Here is a 19,829-nt window from a genome sequence, read left to right on the forward strand (position 1 = left end):
CAATATACAGCCTTGTTGTACTCTTTTCCCAATTTTGAACCAGTCAGCTGTTTCATGTAAGGTTTTAACTGTCAATTTTTAACCCGCATATGGATTTCTCAGGAGACAGGTAAGATGATCTGGTATTCCCATCTTTTTAAGAATTTTCTACAGTTTGTTGTTATCCACACTGTCAAAGGCCTTAGTGTAGTCAATGAAGCAGATGTTTTTCTGGAATTCCCTTGCTTCCTCTAGGATCCAATAAATGTTGGCAATTTGATCTCTGGTTCCTCTACTTTTTCTAAATCCAACTTGTACATCTGGAAGTTCTAGGTTCACATAATGCTGAAGCAAACCTTGAAGGATTTTTAACATAACCTTACTATTATGAGAAATGAACACTGCAAGGTAGTTTGTAAATTCTTTGATACAGGCTTTCTTTGGGATTGTAATGAAAATTGACTTTTCCCAGTCCTGCGGCCATTTCTGAGTTTTGCAAATTTGCTGACATATTGAATGCAGCACTTTAACAACATCATTTTTCAAGATTTGAAATAGCTCAACTGGAATTCCATCACCTCCTCTAGCCTTGTTCGTAGTGATACTTCCTAGGCCCATTTGACTTCAGACACCAGGATATCAGGCTTTAGATGAGTGACTACTTCACAATGGTTATCTGGGTCATTAAGAACTTTTTGTACAGTTCTCTGTATTCTTGTCGTCTCCTTTTTATGTGGTAGATTAGGTTGCTTATTTGAAGTTTTTCTTGTTTCTCGAAGAAGGCTTCTTTCCCTTTGAACTTCCTTCTGGGACTGCTTTTGCTACATCCCATAAATTTGGGGAAGCTGTGTTTCCATTTTCATTTGTGTCAAGGTAATTTCTGATTTCCTCTTTGATTCAATCATTGACTCTTTGATGATGATGTTTTTAATAGCATGTTGTTCAATCTCCATGTGTTTGTTCTCTTCCTGTTTTGTTTCTAGTTTCATACAATTGTGGTTGAAAAAGATGCTTGATATCATTATCCTTTTAAATTTGTTGAGGCTTGCTTTATGACCTATTATGTGGTGGAGAACATTCCATATAAACTTGAAAAGAATGTACAGTACTTCCCCTACATATGAACAAGTTCTGTTCCAAGAGCACGTTTGTGAGTATAATTTGTTCAATCAGCTATGTAAGTATTCCACTGTATAATACTTTCACACAAATAAAACACAAAAACAAGCAAAAGCAAACATTTTAAACGTTATAAAACAGTAACTTGAAAAGTACAGTAGTACAACACAACAGCTGGCATACAGGTTGGCACTGAGTGAACAGGCAAGAAGAGTTACTGATTGGAGGAGGGAGAGGAAGAGGGAGATGGTAGAGCTGAAGGATCATTGGCAATAGGAGATAGAGAGCAAGCTGCAATTTCGCTTATGCCTGATGCTGATGGCACTGGTTCCAGCCCTTTGCTGAATTCAATTCTATCTACCCTCTTCAAAAAAAAATGATCCAGTGATGTCTTGGTAGTAGCTTTATTTTTCTTGTCATAGATGACATGGTAGCACTGTGCTGCATTCTGAACGGCTGCTGCAACCTTTGTGTACCATACTGCATTCAGGTCCTGGGACTCGAAACTAACAGTGCTCTTCAAATAAAGGAAATTCCCTTGCCATTTCCTGCATCATGAATCTCTTAGTTCTTCTGTTTCTTCTTCTTCCTTTTGTCTCTCTTCATCCTTTCTCTGGGCCTCCAATCCCATCAGGTTTTCATGAGTAAGCTCTTCATATTGTATAGAAAAATACTACAGTAAAGTACACAAAAGCACAGCCACCTGTAGAGGATGCACACATGTGACAACGTATACCAGACATGTGGACTAACATGATTCCACATGCAAATGCATAGTCACCTCTTTTGAAAGTTCACAGTTTGAAGGTTTGTATGTAAGAGACTTACTCTGCAGGCTCAGTTGCTAAGTCATGTACAACTCTTTGCAACCCTATGGACTGTAGCCTGATGGGCTCCTCTGTCCATGTGATTTTCCAGGCAAGAATACTAGAGTGGGTTGCCATTTTCTCCTCCAGAGGATCTTCCTAATCCGGGAGACTGAACCTGCCTCTCCTGCATCCCCTACATTAGCAGGGAAATTCTTTACCACTGAGCCACCTGGGAAGCCCAGGGGACTCTCCTTTTCTTGGATGTAATGTCCAATAGATATCGGGTTGACCCAAAAGTTCATTTGGCTTTTTGTCTAAGAGGTCAGCAATTAAGTCCAACTGGTATATTGTTCAATTAAGTCCAGCAATGTATTGTGTCATTTAAAACCTGTTTCTTTATTGATTTTCTGTCCATATGATATCTTCTTTGATGTCAGTGGAGTATTAAACTCTACTACTATGACTGTAGCATTATCAGTTTCTTCCTTTATGCCTGTTAATACTTGTTTTATATATTTAGCTGCTCCTCCATGGAGTGTATCTACGTCAATAAATGTAATATACTTTTCATGTATTGATTTTTTTATCACTATATAATGTGCTTCCCTATTTTTCATGATAACTTTTGTTTTAAAGTCTATTTTGTATGATATGAATATTTCTACCCTTGCTTTATTGATTTTGTCCATGTGAAATATCTATTTTCACCCTTCTGATTTTAGTCTGTGCATGTTTCTTGCCTCAGAATGAGTCAGTCTCTTATAGGCAGTATATTGAGAGGTCTTTTTTTTTTTAATTTAATCAGCCACTCTAGGTCTTTTGATTATAACATTTAGCCCATTGACATTTAAATTATTAATAAGTATTGCTTATTGCCATTTTATTCCTAATTTTCCTGTTGTTTTTGTAGTTCTTATTTCTTTATTTCTTCTCTTTGTTTCTACCACTGTGTTTTGATGAGTTTCTTTGTAGTATTGTTGAGCTCCTTTCTTTTTGGTTTTTGTGTATCTATCAAACTGTTTTTGGCTTGTGATTACCATGGCATTCATATATATTGACCCAGAATCATATCCGCTTGCTTTAAATAGATGATAACCATTTAAGTTTAAACACAGTCTGAAAAATCTATGTTTTTACTCTCTTCATCCACATTTTGTGTTTTTGATATTATACTTACTTTACATCCTCATACTTATCACTTATTTGTTGTTGCTGTTCAGTCACTCAATTGTGTTCAGCTCTTTGCTGCCCCATGGACTGCAGCATGCCAAATTTCCCTGTCCTTAACTATCTCCCAAAGTTTGCTCAAACTCATGTCCACTGAGTCAGTGATGTCATCCAATCATCTCATCCTCTGTTGCCTCCTTCTCCTCCTGCCCTCAGGGCCTTCTCCCAGCATCAGGGTCTTTTCCAAAGAGTTGGTTCTTTGCATCAGGTGGCCAAAGGATTGGAGTTGCAGCTTCAGCATCAGTCCTTCCAATGAATATTCAGGGTTAATTTCCCTTAGGATTGATTGTTTTGATCTCCTTGTAGTCCAAGGGACTGTTAAGAGTCTTCTCCAACACCACAGTTCAAAAGCATCAATTCTTTAGCACTCAGCTTTCTTCATGATCCAACTCTCACATCCGTACATGACTACTGGAAAAACCATAGCTTTGACTATATGGACCTTTGTCAGCAAAGTGATGTCTCTGTTTTTTAATATGCTATAGGTAGGTGATTTTATAATTTTTTGTTTGTTTTTATTCTACTTATTGGCTTATTCAAATGACCTTCAATTCTTAGTATATATTTGCCTTTTCTGTTGAGATTTTTCCTTTCCTATAAATTCTTCTTTTCCATTTAGAGAAGACCTTTCAACATGTCTTTTAGGATAAGTTTAGGACTGCTGAATTATTTTAATTTACTTGTTTGAGAAATTCTTTATCTCTCTTTCTGTTCTAAATGATGATCCTTTTGGGGAGAGTATCCTAAATTGCAAGGTTTTCCCTTTCAGGACTTTGAATATATCATGCCACTCTTTTCTGGCTTGCAATATTTCTTCAGAGAAATCAGCTTATAGCCTTATAGTGGTTCCCTTGTATTTGACTCTTTGTCTATCTCTTCTTGGTTTTAGAATTCTTTTTTTTTTTTTTTTACCATTATCTTCTTAAATTTAATTATATATCTGGTATGGATCTATTTGAGTTCTTCTTGTTTGGGAGCTTCTATGTTTCCTATTCCTGGATATCTGTTTCATTCTTTTGGTTTGGGAATTTTTTAGCCATAACGTGTTCAAATACATTTTCAACCCCCTTCTCTCTTCTCCTGCTGGAAACCATATATTGTGGATGTTGAAACACTGAATATATCCTGGAGATCTCATATGTTGCTTTTGATTTTTTTCTTTTCATTTGTCTTTCTTTCTGCTGTTCTGACTGGGTGATTTTTTTAAAAATTCTATCTTCAGGATCACTTATGCATTCCTCTTTGTCATTTAATCTGCTTTCATTGTTCCTAGAGTGCTTTTATCTCAGAAATAGTCTATTTTTAATTAGGTCTTTTTTTATAGTTTCTAGTTCCTTATTAAAATGATCCATGCTTAGTTCAATTCTCTTTATTAGTTCAGTTAGAATTTTTTTATTACCAGCTTTTTAAATTCATTGTCATATAGACTAATTATCTCTGTTTCATTGCTTTCCCCCCCAACGTCTTCTCTTGGTCTTTCGATTGGCTGTAATTCTTCTACCTTTTCTTTTATTTAATTAATTATTTTAATTTGAGGCTAATTACTTTACAATATTGTAGTGGCTTTCGTTATACATCGACACAAATCAGCCTTGGGTGTACATGTGTCCACCATGCTGAGCCCCCTTTCCACCTCCCTTCCCATCCCATCCCTCAGGGTCATCCCAATGCACCAGCCCTGAGTGCCCTGTCTCATGCATCAAACTTGGACTGGCGATCTATTTCACATATGAAATATACATGATTCAATGCTATTCTCTCAAATCATCCCACCCTCACCTTCTCCCACAGAATCCAAAAGTCTGTTCTTTATCTCTGTGTCTCTTTTACTGTTTCACATATAGGGTCATCGTTATCATATTTCTAGAAGCATATATATGCATTAGTATGCTGTATTGGTGTTTTTCTTTCTGGCTTACTTCACTCTGTATAAGAGGCTCCAGTCTCATCCACCGCCTTAGAACTGATTCAAATGCATTCTTTTTTAATAGCTGAGTAATATTTCATTGTGTATATGTACCACAGCTTTCTTATCGATTCATCTGCTGATAGACATCTAGGTTGCTTCCATGTCCTAGCTATTGTAAACAGTGCTGCGATGAACATTGAGGTACACATGCCTCTTTCAATTATGGTTTCCTTGATGTGTATGCCCAGCAGTGGGATTTCTGGGTCATATGGCAGTTCTATTTCCAGCTTTTTTGAGGAATCTCCACACTGTTCTCCATAGTGGCTGTACTAGTTTGCATTCCTACCAACAGTGTAAGAGGGTTGCCTTTCATCTGCACCCTCTCCAGCATTTACTGTTTGTAGACTTTTTGATGGAGGAGGCAGTGGCACCCCACTCTAGTACTCTTGCCTGGCAAATCCCATGGATGGAGGAATCTGGTGGGCTGCAGTCCATGGGGTCACTGAGGGTCAGACACTACTGAGCGACTTCACTTTCACTTTCCACTTTCATGCATTGGAGAAGGAAATGGCAACCCACTCCAGTGTTTTTGCCTGGAGAATCCCAGGGATGGTGGAGCCTGATGGGCTGCCATCTGTGGGGTCGCACAGAGGCGGACACAACTGAAGTGACTTAGCAGCAGCAGCAGCAGCAGCAGCAGCAGCAGCAGCAACAGCAGACTTTTTGATAGCAGCCATTCTGACGGGTATGAGATGATACCTCATTGTGGTTTGATTTGCATTTCTCTGATAATGAGTGATGTTGAGCATCTTGTCACGTGTTTGTTAGCCATCTATATGTCTTCTTTGGAGAAATGTTTGTTTAGTTCTTTGGCCCATTTTTTGATTGCATCACTTATTTTTCTGGAATTGAGCTGCATGAGCTGCTTGTATATTTTTGAGATTAATTCTTTGTCAGTCGCTATATTTTCTATTATTTTCTCCAGTTCTGAAGGCTGTCTTTTCACCTTGCTTACAGTTTATAGTTTCGTTTGTTGTGCAAAAGCTTTTAAGTTTAATTAGCTCTCTCTCTCTCTCTTTTTTTTTTTTTTTTTTTTTTTTGCTTTTATTTCCATTACTCTGGGAGGAGGGTCAAAAAGGATCCTGCTGTGATTTATGTCAGAGAGTGTTTTGCCTATGTTTTCCTCTAGTAGTTTTACAGTTTCTGGTCTTACCTTTAGGTCTTTAATCCATTTTGAGTTTATTTTTGTGTATGGTGTTAGAAAGTGATCTAGTTTCATTCTTTAACAAGTGGTTAACCAGTTTTCCCAGCACCACTTGTTTAAGAGATTGTCTTTTCTCCATTGTATATTTTTGCCTCCTTTGTCAAAGATAAAGTGTCCACAGGGGTGTAGATTTATCTCTGGGCTTTCTATTTTGTTCCATTAATCTACATTTCTGTCTTTGTGTCAGTATCATACTGTCTTGATTACTGTAGCTTTGTAGTATAGTCTGAAGTCAGGCAGGTTGATTTTTCCAGTTCCACTCTTCTGTCTCAAGATTGCGTTGGCTAGTCAAGGTTTTTTATATTTTCATACAAACTGTGAAATTATTTGTTCTCAGTTCAGTTCAATTTAGTTCAGTTGCTCTGTCGTGTCTGACTCCCTGTGACCCCATGAATCACAGCACACCAGGCCTCCCTGTTCATCACCATCTCCCGGAGCTCACTCAGACTCACGTCCATCGAGTCAGTGATGCCATCCAGCCACCTTATCCTCTGTCGTCCCCTTCTCCTCCTGCCCCCAATCCTTCCCACCATCAGAGTTTTTTCCAATGAGTCAACTCTTCACATGAGGTGGCCAAAGTACTGGAGTTTCAGCTTTAGCAACATTCCTTCCAAAGAAATCAAGGGTTGATCTCCTTCAGAATGGACTGGTTGGATCTCCTTGCAGTCCAAGGGACTCTCAAGAGTCTTCTCCAACATCACAGTTCAAATGCATCAATTCTTTAGCACTCAACCTTCCTCACAGTCCAACTTTCACATCCATACATGACCACTGGAAAAACCATAGCCTTGACTAGACGGACCTTAGTCAGCGAAGTAATGTCTCTGCTTTTGAATATGCTATCTAGGTTGGTCATAACTTTTCTTCCAAGGAGTAAGTGTCTTTTAATTTCATGGCTGCAGTCACCATCTGCAGTGATTTTGAAGCCCCCCAAAATAAAGTCTGACACTGTTTCCACTGTTTCCCCATCTATTTCCCATGAAGTGATGGGACCAGATGCCATGATCTTCATTTTCTGAACGTTGAGCTTTAGGCCAACTTTTTTGCTCTCCTCTTTGACTTTCATCAAGAGGCTTTTTAGCTCCTCTTCACTTCTGCCATAAGGGTGGTGTCATCTGCATCTCTGAGGTATTGATATTTCTACCGGCAATCTTGATTCCAGCTTGTGTTTCTTCCATTCCAGCGTTTCTTTAGGTAGATTTATTCCTAAGTATTTTATTCTTCTCGTTGCAATGGTGAATGTAATTTTTTCCTTAACTTCTCTTTCTGTTTTCTTATTGTTAGTGTATAGGAATGCAAGGGATTTCTGTATGTTAATTTTATATCCTGCAACTTTACTGTATTCATTGACTAGCTCTAGTAATTTTCCGGTGGTGTCTTTAGGGCTTCCTATGTAGAGGATCATGTCATCTGCAAACAGTGAGAGTTTTACTTCTTTTCTAATCTGGATTCCTTTTATTCCTTTTTCTTCTCTGATTGCTATGGCTAAAACTTCCAAAATTGTGTTGAACAGTAGTGGTGAGAGTAGCCATTGTCTTTTTCCTGACTTTAGGGGAAATATTTTCAATTTTTCACCATTGAGGATAATGTTTGCTGTGGGTTTATCATATATGGCTTTTATTATGTTGAGGTATGTTCCTTCTATGCCTGCTTTCTGGAGGGTTTTTATCATAAATGGATGTTGAATTTTTTCAAAGGCTTTCTCTGCATCTATTGAGATAATCATATGGTTTTTATCTTTCAATTTGTTAATGTCGTGTATCACACTTGATTTGCAAATATTGAAGAATCCTTGAATCCCTATGATCATTTTAATATGTTGATGGATTCTGTTTGCTAGAATTTTGTTAAGGATTTTTCCATCTATGTTCATCAGTGATATTGGCCTGCAGTTTTCTTTTTTGTGGCATCTTTGTCTGGTTTTGGTATTAGGGTGATGGTGGCCTCATAGAATGAGTTTGGAAGTTTACCTTCCTCTGAAAATTTCTGGAAGAGTTTGAGTAGAATAGGTGTTAGCTCTTCTCTAAATTTTCGGTAGAATTCACGTGTGAAGCCATCTGGTCTTGGAATTTTGTTTGTTGAAAAATTTTTTATTACAGTTTCAATTTTGTGCATGTGGTGGGTCCATCAAGATCTTCTATTTCTTCCTTGTTCAGTTTTGGAAGGTTATACTTTTCTAAGAATTCGTCCATTTCTTCCAAGTTGTCCATTTATTGTCATATAGATGTTGATAGTAGTCTCTTAATATTTCTTTGTATTTCTGTGTTGTCTGTTGTGATTTTTCCATTTTCATTTCTGATTTTGTTGATTTGATTCTTCTCTCTCTTTTTCTTGATGAGTCTGGCCAATGATTTGTCTCTTTTATTTATCTTCTCAAAGATTCATCTTTTAGCTTTGTTTATTTTTACTATTGTTTCCTTTGTTCCTTTTTCATTTATTTCAGCCCTAAATTTTATGATTTCTTTCCTTCTACCCTGGGTTTCTTAATTTCTTCTTTTTCTAGTTGCTAAGTGTAAGGATATGTTATTTATTTGATTTTTCTCTTGTTTCTTGAGGTAAACTTGCATTGCTATGAACCTTCCCCTTAGCGCTGCTTTTACTGAATCCCATAGGTTTTGGGTTGTTGTATTTCCATTTTCATTTGTTACAATCCATATTTTGATTTCTTCTGTGATTTGTTGGTTACTCAGAAGCGTGTTGTTTAGCTTCTATATGTTTGTATTTTTAATAGCTTTTTTTCCCCCTGTAGTTTATGTCTAATCTTAATGGCATTGTGATCAAAAAAATGCTTGAAATGATTTTGACTTTTTTGAATTCACCAAGGCTGTATTTATGGCCCAGGATGTGATCTATCCTGGAGAAGGTTCCGTGTACCTTTGAGAAAAAGGTGAAATGCATTGTTTAGGAATGAAATGTCCTATAGATATCAACCAGGTCTAACTGGTCCATTGTATCATTTAAAGTTTGTGTTTTCTTGCTAATTTTCTGTTTGGTTGCTCTATCCATAGCTGTGAGTGGGGTATTAAAGTCTCCCAATATTATTGTGTTACTGTTAATTTCCCCTTTCATACTTGTTAGCATTTGCCTTACAAATTGTGGTGCTCCTAGGTTGGGTGCATATATATCTATAATTGTTATATCCTCTTCTTGGATTGATCCTTTGATCATTATGTAGTGTCCTTCTTTTCATGGCCTTTATTTCAAAGTCTGTTTTATCTGACATGAGTATTGCTACTCCTGCTTTCTTTTGTTCTCCATTTGCATGAAATGTCTTTTTCCAGCCCTTCACTTTCAGTCTGCATTTGTCCCTTGTTTTTAGGTGGGTCTCTTGTAGACAACATATATAAGGATCTTGTTTTTATATCCATTCAGCCAGACTTTTTCTTTTGGTTGAGGCACTCAACTCATTTACATTTAATGTAAGTATTGATAAGTATGATCCCATTCCCATTCCCATTTATTTTGTTGTTTTGGGTTTGAGTTTATAAACATTTTCTGTGTTTCTTTTCTAGAGAAGATCCTCAAGCATTTGTTGAAGAGCTGGTTTGGTGGTGCTGAATTCTGTCATCTTTTGCTTGTTTGCAAAGCTTTGATTTCTCCTTCATATTTGAATGAGATTCTTGCTGGGTACAATAATCTAGGTTGTAAATTTTTCAGTTTTATCACTTTTAGTATGTCCTGCCATTCCCTTCTGGCCTGAAGAGATCAGTTGTTATCCTTATGGGAATCCCCTTGTATGTTATTTGTTGCTTTTCTCTTGCAGGTTTTAATATTTGCTGTTTGTGTTTGATCTTCATTAATTTGATTAATACGTGTCTTGGGGTGTTTTGCCTTGAGTTTATCCTGTTTAGGACTCTCTGGGTTTCTTGGACTTGGATGACTATTTCCTTCCCCATTTTAAACTATTATCTCCTTAAGTATTTTCTCATGCTTTTTCTTTTTGTCTTCTTCTGGGACTCCTATGATTCGAATGTTGGGGTGTTTAACGTTGTCCCAGAGATCTCTGACATTGTCCTCATTTCTTTTCATTCTTTTTTTCTTTTTTCCTTTCTGCTTCATTTATTTCCACCATTCTATCTTCCACCTCACTTATCCTATCTTCTGCCTCAGTTATTCTACTGTTGGTTCCCTCCAGAGTGCTTTTGACTTCAGTTATTGCATTAGTCATTATTGATTGACTCTTCTTTATTTCTTATAGGTCCTTGTTAAACATTTCTTGCATCTTTTCAATGCTTATCTCTAGTCTATTTATCTGTAACTCCATTTTGTTTTCAAGATTTTGGATCATCTTTACTATCATTATTCTAAATTCTTTTTCAGGTAAACTCTATATCCCCTCCTCTTTTGCTTGGTTTGGTGGCCATTTATCATGCTCTTTTACCTGCTGAATATTTCTCTGCCTTTTCATTTTGTTTAGATTGCTGTGTTTTGGGGTGCCCTTTCTGTAGGTTGGAAGTTTGTGGTTCCTCTTTATTATGGAGGTTGCTACTTGTGGGTGGGGTTGGATAGGTGGCTTGTCAAGGTTTCCTGGTTAGGGAAGCTTGTGTCTGTGTTCTGTTGGGTGGAGCTGGATCTCTTCTCTCTGGAGTGCAGTGAAGTGTGCAATAGTGAGTTTTGGGGTGTCTGTGGGTTTGGTGTGACTTTGGGCAGCCTGTATTTTAATGCTCAGGACCGTGTTTCTGCATTGCTGGAGAATTAGTGTGGGTTGTCTTGCTCTGGAACTTGTTGGCTCTTGGGTGGAGCTTGGTTTCAGTGTAGGTAGTGAGGCTTTTGGATGAGCTCTTGTTGATTAATGTTCCTGGAGTCAGGAGTTTTCTGATGTTCTTGCTTTGACTTTAGGCCTCCTGCCTCTGGCTTTCAGTCTTTTTCTTTCAGTAGCCTCAAGACTTCTCCATCCATACAGCACCAATGATAAAACACCTAGGTTGATGGTGAAATGATTATCCACAATGAGGGGCACTCAGGGAGTTTCACAGACTTACATGGATAAGAGAAGAAGGAGGAGGGAGGTAGAGGGGATCAGGAGGAGAAGAGAGGGACTCAAAAGGGGGAGGGGGAGAAATCTAGCCAGTAATCAATTCCCTAAGTGCTCTCCGCAATCTGGAACATCCAGAGAGGTTCACGGAGTTATATAGAGAAGAGAAGAGGGAGGAGGGAGATAGCGGGGACTAGGAGGAGAAGAGGGGGAATCAAAAAGGGAGAGACCAATCTAGCCAGTAATCAGTTCCCTAAATGTTCTTCACAGCCCAGAACACCCAGAGAGAGTCACAGAGGTAAGTAGAGAGGAGAAGGGGGAGGGAGAAGATGGAGATACTTGGGGGAGAAAAGGGAGAGTCAAAAGGGGAGACAGCAATCAAGTCAGTAATTGCACCCCTAAGGAAAAATGGGTACTAAAGATTAGATTCTTAACGGTACAAAGTGGATAACAAATACCACAAAGCAAAGATTAAAAATCTAATGTAGAAGTTAAACTCTCAGAACTACAGTATTAAAAATACAAATCAAAATCAATCACAAAAATTATAAAATATATGTATATGAAATTTGCTTTAAAAATAGTGTCTCTTTTTTTCAAGGTAATAGTAGGTTATAAAAGTGAAAATTAAAGGAGTAATAAAGAACAAAATTTTTTTAAATTAAAATGATAATAGTAAAAATTTATCTAGAAATTTCTCTGGAGCTGTTGAGGGCAATGTGGGGTCAGTTCAATTTCAGATAGTTCCTTGTTCCAGCTTATACTTCTTCTCAAGGTCTATAGGCCCCTTCCAATGCTTCAGTTCAGTTCAGTCACTCAGTCGTGTCCGACTCTGTGAACGCATATATCACAGCATGCCAGGCCTCCCTGTCCATCACCAACTCCCGGAGTTCACCCAAACTCATGTGCATCGAGTTGGTGATGCCATCCAACATCTCATCCTCTGTCATCCCCTTCTCCTCCTGCCCCCAATCCCTCCCAGCATCAGGGTCTTTTCCAATGAATCAACTCTTCACATGAGGTGGCCAAAGTACTGGAGTTTCAGCTTTAGCATCAGTCCTTCCAATGAACACTCAGGACTGATCTCCTTTAGGATGGACTAGTTGGATCTCTTTACAGTCCAAGGGACTCTCAAGAGCCTTCTTCAACACCACAGCTCAAAAGCATCAATTCTTCGGTGCTCAGCTTTCTTCACAGTCCAACTCTCACATCCATACATGACCACTGGAAAAACCATAGCCTTGACTAGACGGACCTTTGTTGACAAAGTAATGTCTCTGCTTTTTAATATGCTGTCTAGGTTGGTCATAACTTTCCTTCCAAGGAGTAAGTGTCTTTTAATTTCATGGCTGCAATCACCATCTGCAATGCTTAGTCAATGTTAACTATAGGGTTTTAATCTGTTGTACCTGCCACTTCCAGAACAGTACCCTCTTCCTTGTTTATTTTAGCTTACTCTGTTTGCAAGTCTCTTCAGTGTCTAATTTCTGCCCTGACACAAGGGGGCAAAGGCAGTCAGTTATTTAGGCCCACTTGTTCAGTTGTGTTATGGGGACAGAGGAACACTGCAAACAAATATCACTGGCTTGTGTGGGGAGTGCTTGCAGTGTATGGACCACACTGGGATTGCCCCAGCTCCTGGCAGCATGTGCTTTCCCACTCTACACTGCTCAGGCTCCAGATTGCTCTGCAGGGGTGGTGTTGAAAGCAGGCCTTGCATTTTGTGCACTTCCCAGGTCTAAGCTGCTCAGGTGACCAGGTGCTTGGCGAGCACACTGTCCCAGATGGACCATGCATCTTAATCACCTCCCTGGTCCCAGCCACTCAGTTTCCCAGGTGTGCTGCAAGAGTGCCATCTCAGGTGTGCCATGCATTTCCTCTGCGAGCTGATCTCACGCTACAACCCTCCTGGCAGATGTCAACCATCCAGGATCCCAGGAAGACTTGGTTAACAACTGGGAACCTGCTCACAGTTTGGTGGAGGATAACATCTCTGGGGCTGAGATTGCCCCTTGCCTTCCAGCTGTGGCTGTTGCCTGCCTGCCTCTCTGCCTCCGGCAGGGGAAGGGGCCAGTCCCAGCTGGCTGGCTTTCCTTTGGCATTGGCTCAATCCTTTGTTCTGTGAGTGGGCCAGGCTGCACCTTAGCTTAGAGCTTTTCACGGGAAAGTTCTCTCTCTCTCTCTTTTTTTTTTTCTCTCTCTGGCTATCCCACAGTTTGGGTTGCTATCTCACATTAGCTCCCTCAGATTGTTCTCAGGGCATTCAGGTCCAGTCCTTACCCTGAGCAATGCAGCCTGTTCCTCCTTGTTCAGCCCCTGCTTGCTTGTGGCAGATGTAAGCTTCTGGGCTATTTCTCCACTGGGAGTTGCTGTGGGTTTGTTTTTTTTTTTTTTTTTTTCCTCCCAGTTATGTTGCCCTCTGGGATTCCTAAACTCCCCACAGACCCATCAGTGAGAGGGTTTCCTGCTCTTTGGAAACATTTCCTCCTTCATGACCCACCCCCCCGCCCCCACCCCCCAACCCCGCCCCAGGATGGGTCTGCCATTCCTAGCTCTTGTCTCTCTTTTTGTCTTTTATATTTTGTCCTACCTCCTTTCAAAGAGAATGGGCTGCCTTTCTGAGTGTCTGGTGTCCTCCGCCAGTGTTCAGTTCTTCTGTGGAAGTTGCTCAACATCCAAACGATCTTTTGAAGAATTTGTGGGGGAGAAAGTGGTCTCCCTGTCCTATTCCTCTGCCATCTTAGGACCTTCCCCTAAAATTTCATTTTATTTAACTTTTTATTTCTCTATGAATTTAGATGAAACAGTTATCTGTTGTGGTATTTAAGGCGTGTTTTTATGCAGAAGCATCAATGGACATGAACTTGGCTAAACTCTGGGAGATAGTGAGGGGCAGGGAAGCCTGATGCTACAGCCCATGAGATAACAAAAAGTCATACATGACCGTGCAACTGAACACCACCAATCCCTATGTAGACTGTGTGTGCCCAGTGTCTTTCATGTGAGGCTGTGTTTGATGTGGATGCCAGCAACATTTTTCCTCAGGGTGGGCTGGCCACTATCTCCTTGATAGGGAGTGTGGCTAACATTGAAGGAGCTACAGTCTACACAAGATGCAAGCGGGTGTTCCTCTCTGCTTAGTGGGACTCGCTGCCCTGTGAGGGTTTGGGATCTTATCCCGAGTTGCTGGAGTGGATGCCATGAAGATTGGGCTCAAGCTGGCTCTGTTCTCTTTAAGTGTGTGTTTTCCCTTGGCCTTGTATCCTTACATAGGTTCAGTTTGTTGCCTATGTGGCTACTCTCAGACATAGCTCAAGATCTCCTCCTTTCCACTGTTATTGTCCTTCCAAACCTAGTGCAAAATTGTGGCATGGGGTCAATGGGAATGAAGCATTTGTTTGGCCAGGACTAGGGGGTTGCAGTGTGCTGGTCACATGAGTTCAAGTGGCTGTACTGTCATTATAAGCCTGAGTTGCTTCTGTGGCTTTTTTTGAGTAAGCACCAACGTTGGCCACCTCCACTTCTCCTGGACCGCATTGCAGGCCCCTAGGTCATTAGATCCAGTGCCAAACTGTGGTGTAAAGCGAATGGGGCCAGGGTGTTTGCTCAGCTCAGATTGGGGGCACAGTGAGGCAGCAGTCACTAGAGCAGACCTCTCTCTGCCCTGTCTGATGGCAAGCCAGCACCCACACATTTTTCGTAAGTGAAGTCTAGGCCTCTCCAGGCTTTCTAGTTGTCCCCGCAGTTCTCCAAGCAGCCAAGGGGACTTGTCTCCTTTGTGAAGGACCCCAGGACTGGGACACTCAGTCTGTGGCTCAACCCACTCACTCCCCAGAACAAGTGTCTGCCTGTGCACTCTCCCTTTTTTCTTAGTCCCCTCCCAGGTGCACAGGTCCTAACCCAATGCTGTTCTTTCCATCCTACCCAATTATGTGGGGATCTTTCTTGCAGCCTTAGGCTGCGTAGGAGTTCTTATGCCAGTTTCCAGTAGTTTTCTGTGAGAATTACTCCACCTGTAGATATAATTTTGAAGTGCTGGTTTGGGGGGGGGGGGAGGGAGGTGGGCAGGAAGGTGAGATCCATGTCCTCCTACTCTGTTGCTGTGATTCTCCCTCTGAGCACCATGGATCTTACTAGTGACTTTGACTCTTTTCTTTCCCTCACATTCATATAAAGTCAGCTGAAAAATCATCTCAAGAAGTCAATTTCTGTTGGTTACTACGAGTGAAATGACACAGAACATACAAGACACACAAGAGACAGACAGGACACCACTCTGGCCAGAGGAACAGAACTGGGCAAACTAATTGCCGTTTATTACTATAAAGCCCTCCTTAGGCAGAATTCCAGACTGCAAGAATAAGCCTTTTCAGTACAGTGCAGGTGCATACATGTTATCGTACAGCAAAGGGGAGTGAAATCTCTGTCTACTGCAGAGTCTGCACAAAGCCCTCATCTCCCTCTTATCTCAAGAAGGGAATGCTCCCTCGTTTGCAAGGGACTATTAAACTCAAGGCTGTATCCAGACTCTTTGGCAGAACGCCTCGTATGCAAGGACGCTCAGCATGAGCAGAGAGACCCGTTTGCAGGCACATCTCTGCTACCCTATTAACCCTTCAAATTTCTATAGTATCTTTCAAATATGTCCAGTCCTCTTTTTCCACTCCACTATTCCTACCTAAGACCATAGAACTGCTTCTGGGTTTATTAAGATATTCCCATAACTATTTCTCCAGTTGCCCCTCCTGTAATCTACTCACAGTCCTGCAAGATTTATCTTTTAAGGATAGAGATTTAAGGATGTGTTACTCCTTGGAATAACAGCTTTAATGCTTCACCATATGTCATTAAAATTGGAGCCTTACTTTAGCATTCAAAGTCACAATGTGCTCTAATCAACATTGCTAATGTCTTCACCCTCTGTACCATCTTCTGTCTTTCTCCATCATCCATCACCCCAAAACACATCCCAAATCATGCTCCCTGCCTAAGGACAATATCTGAATTTTTTCCAATTCACAGCTTTTGCTTGATATGTTCTCATTCCTCTTAAAATTCCTCCTTTTATGGTGATATCTAAACATCCTATAAAGAGACACCTAATGCAGAATTCTGGTCTTTGCAGGCCCTGGCTCTCATCCATCTTCCAGAATTTCTATATTGTGCATTTTGGCATGCCTCACATCTACTGGAGCTCTGAATCAGAACTGACTTTTGTTTATCTGAATATTCCTTAAAGTGACACTTTATTATGATTGCATGTTTGATTTTCCAATACAATTCTGACACTAAACAAGGGCTTTTAGATATCTTAATAATGCTCTTGAAAATGTCTCATAACTAAAACACTCACTAGCTCTAGAACACCAATCTGAACAAAGCATCCAAGTCCCATTTTACATAAGAGGGAATTGGGGACAATTTGTTCCTCTCTTCCTCCTATACTCCAACTAATGTGTCTCTCAGATTTCTGCTATGTATTTTATCCCTCTCAAGAAGCATCTCACAGACCCTTTAGTTGAAGTGCTTTTCCTCTTACCATTCAGTTGAACTTGGCCTCTTTCCTACAACTCAGATCACATACTCCTTTTCATAATTTTTATATTTGCACCTTTTACTTTTACTGTATCACATGCTCTTTAAAAAGGTATTTATTTTACTTTCTAGAATGCCTACATCAGTATCTCTAACACAACAAATATCAATAAATGCATGTTGAACTGATTTAATAAGATTATCACGTATTATTTATAAAATAGTTTATACTTTTGAAAATAAAACTATAGATATAGACATACAGCCAAGCAGGTACTATCAGTACCCAGTTATAGATAAGAACATTGAGACACAGTGTTATAAATATATTACTTCAAAATAAGAAAACCTAGTTCTAACAATTTGCCCTGAGTTTTTGCACAAGATCAGCTTTCTAGCTCAAATATAGCTATGATTCAAATTTTTGTGGTGGCACTCTAACATCATAGAGAAATATAATAGAAATCAAGTTGTTACATATGCATCCTTCCTTCCCCAAATGAAAATAATCTTATTGTGGATTAAGAAAGAAACGATTAAAATAAAAGAAGATATATGGTCATACTGCACGACGGTATGTATTATTTTGGAAGGAAGAGGTAGAACTAAATATGTTAACATGGAAGTGTCTCTTAGACATATGGTTGAGTTAAAAATTGTTTCAAAAGGACAAAACAGTGTTACCTCACTTACATATTAAAGTTATAAAGTATAAGAGACTATGTATTCTCTAGGAGTACATATGTAGCTATGCAAATGCACAGCAAAAGACCTGGAAGAATATGCATCCAACTGAAAAGTTGTAACCTTTGAGGAGAATCAAGGAAAGGTAGACTGGGGTTGGGATGCTTGTCATCAAACTGAATTTTAGTTTTTCTTTTTTTTAATGTAAATAATATTCAAAGTGTTTTTAACAGGAAAAAAAGGTATTGTGGGTGTAAGCCAGATGCCGCAATTCAAATCTTTGCCATTTACTACTCGTGTGAACTTGAGCAATATATTCTTTCCACATGTTTCTCATCTGAAATATTTATAATACAATTACATAATAGGCAATGATGCCTTCATGAACATACAAATACCTTCTAAAAGAGTCAATTGTTTTGTAAAATGGCAGAGTTTTTTGTAGAAAACTATGTCACCACTCCCTCAAAATATATTTACCTTTCAGATGTTCCATGTTACATCTTTATATATATACTACAGATAAGAATCTGAAAATGAAAATTACCTGTTCCAATTTAGAGATGCAAATATACTTTGATCATTGAATTGAATTGCAACCTAGTAATAGACTGGGGCTTCCCAGGTGGCGCTGGTGGTAAAAACCTGCCTGCCAATGCAGGAGACATAAGAGACACAGGTTCGATCCCTGGGTCAGGAAGATCCCCTGGAGGAGGAACTGTCAACCCACTCCAGTATTCTTGCCAGGATAATCCCTTGGGCAGAGGAGTCTGGCCGGCTAGAGTCCAAAGGGTCATGATGAATCTGGCATGACTGAAGCAACTTAGCATCATGCACAGCCTAATAGATTAAAACATCATCCCGACAATACTTACCACTGAGATCTTCAAGTGAAAATTTTCAACAAAAATTTAATAAACTCTTTTTCCATTTGAATAATTATGTTGAAGACACCTTCTCATATATGGTATCATCAACTTCCCACTCTTGACTACATTTTTTCTTATAAAAGAGTTCTCCTCAATGGTTTGAATTTATTTTTATTATTACTGTCCTCTCAAGTTTAGAAAGTTTTGACACATGGCAAAATGATTTCCTAGAGTTTAAATATATATGCAAATTTGGCAGAAGCTGCTTGAATAATTAATCCAAAATGAAGCCTATATCATACTTGAGTGGATCTTCAAAAACTACTCACTGCTGTATAAAGAAAACAAAAGAATTGCTGTGTTACCCTCTGTCACTGTTACTTTATTTTACATTTCCAGTTTAATTAAAAATGGAGTTGTCAGGCTTTGTTTTTCCTTATAACCAAATTCTCTTAAAACTTTAGTCTCCAATTTTTTGTTCCTTTTGTTTTTCTAAATGTTCTTGCTGTTGATAAAACCGCTATTGGAAATATCTTTGTTTGGTACCATCACACAATGTTTTCTGAGCATATTCATGGGCCAGAAATTGCTTCAGGTACCCGTAGTAGAGATAACAAGTGACATTCCTTGCTTTTTGAAATATGGAGGAAAAGACAAGCAAACAAGTGATTTTTTGAAATAAATTTATCTGCAAGAACTAAGGCCCACGTGCTATCAGTTCATTCGTTCATTCATGTCTTACTCTTTGCGACCGCATGGACTCCAGCACACCATGCTTCCCTGTCCATGGGCTATACCCACAAAAAACAACCAGTTCTTTAAAAGCAATTGTCAGTTCAGTTCAGTTCAGTTGCTCAGTCGTGTCTGACCTTTTGTGATTATATTAAGCAATTATATTAAGCTGTAAACATATTATTCTGGAAAAAATGGCAAATTTAACTCTAACAGTGCCAATTGTGTTATATATTAATTCTCTGTTATTAGTGAATTTTTTCTTAAGGTCTGACTTTCTGGCTTAAGACATTATTCTTCAAATATTTTCCGCCTTGATTTATGAGTGTGCATGCTCAGTTGTTCAGTTATGTCCCACTCTTTGTGACCCCATGGACTGAAGCCCACCAGGCTCCTAGGTCCGTAAGATTTTCCAGGCAACAATATTGGAGTGGGTTGCCATTTCCTTCTCCAGAGCAGGCAGATTTTTTTACCACTGAGCCACCTAGGAAGCCCTGCCTTGATCTATAACTACAGTCTAAATATTCCTCCAAAATGTATTATGAAAATATTTCAATCAAAGGATCAATTCACTACATGACTTCCTTTCAGGCTCTGCCTTATCTTAGATCAGAAGACTTAGATCTTAGCATAACATCTTTTGTTATGAAGCCACAGGATATCTGGAGTTCAAAAAATCTTAGCATTTAAGAAGCAGTTGAGATCTGTGAAGATTACTGTCCTGTGG

The sequence above is a fragment of the Capra hircus genome, chromosome 3 (assembly GCF_001704415.2).
Source record: "Capra hircus breed San Clemente chromosome 3, ASM170441v1, whole genome shotgun sequence".
In the NCBI taxonomy this organism is placed as follows: domain Eukaryota; kingdom Metazoa; phylum Chordata; class Mammalia; order Artiodactyla; family Bovidae; genus Capra; species Capra hircus.